The sequence below is a fragment of the Apteryx rowi genome, unplaced genomic scaffold (assembly GCF_003343035.1).
Source record: "Apteryx rowi isolate R43461 unplaced genomic scaffold, aptRow1 scaffold_123, whole genome shotgun sequence".
In the NCBI taxonomy this organism is placed as follows: domain Eukaryota; kingdom Metazoa; phylum Chordata; class Aves; order Apterygiformes; family Apterygidae; genus Apteryx; species Apteryx rowi.
Window position 1 is genome coordinate 812229 of NW_020447453.1, and position 528 is coordinate 812756.

Sequence of the window (528 nt, forward strand, 5' to 3'; positions counted from 1 at the left end):
CCCACGGGAGGGCGCTGCCCGCCACCGGCGCTCCCCGGGGCACGCAGCAGCTCTGGCGCCGTCGGGCCGCCGCCACCTCCGCCCGGAGCTGCCGGACCGGAGCGGCGGCCGCTCCCTGTTGCTTTCTGTCTCCTCGCCTCCGCCCTCCCCTTGCGCTCCTCCCTCACGAAGCGGCCACGGCGGCAGGCAGCGGGGAAGGGGCAGCCGGCGGAGCCCTGCGGGCGCACCCTAGCCCGACCTGCGCTGGGGGGAAGCGGGCCCCGCGCTCGGGCTGGCACCTCCCCGCCGGTAGAGCGGAGGCAGGTGGAGGCAGGGGAGGAGAAGGAGAAGAGCATTTAAAAACCTCCTTTCCCCGTTTTGTAACCCCCACCCCCCCTTCCCGCGGGCCGGCAGCCGGGGAGCCGTTACGGTCGTTGGCGGCGGCCGCGGGCGGGGGGCCCGCAGCCGGTGTGTGCGGGCCGGCGAGGGGGGGGAGCGCCGGCGCACGCATGCTCGTCCGCGCCGCGTGACGTGCGCCGCCTGCCTGGG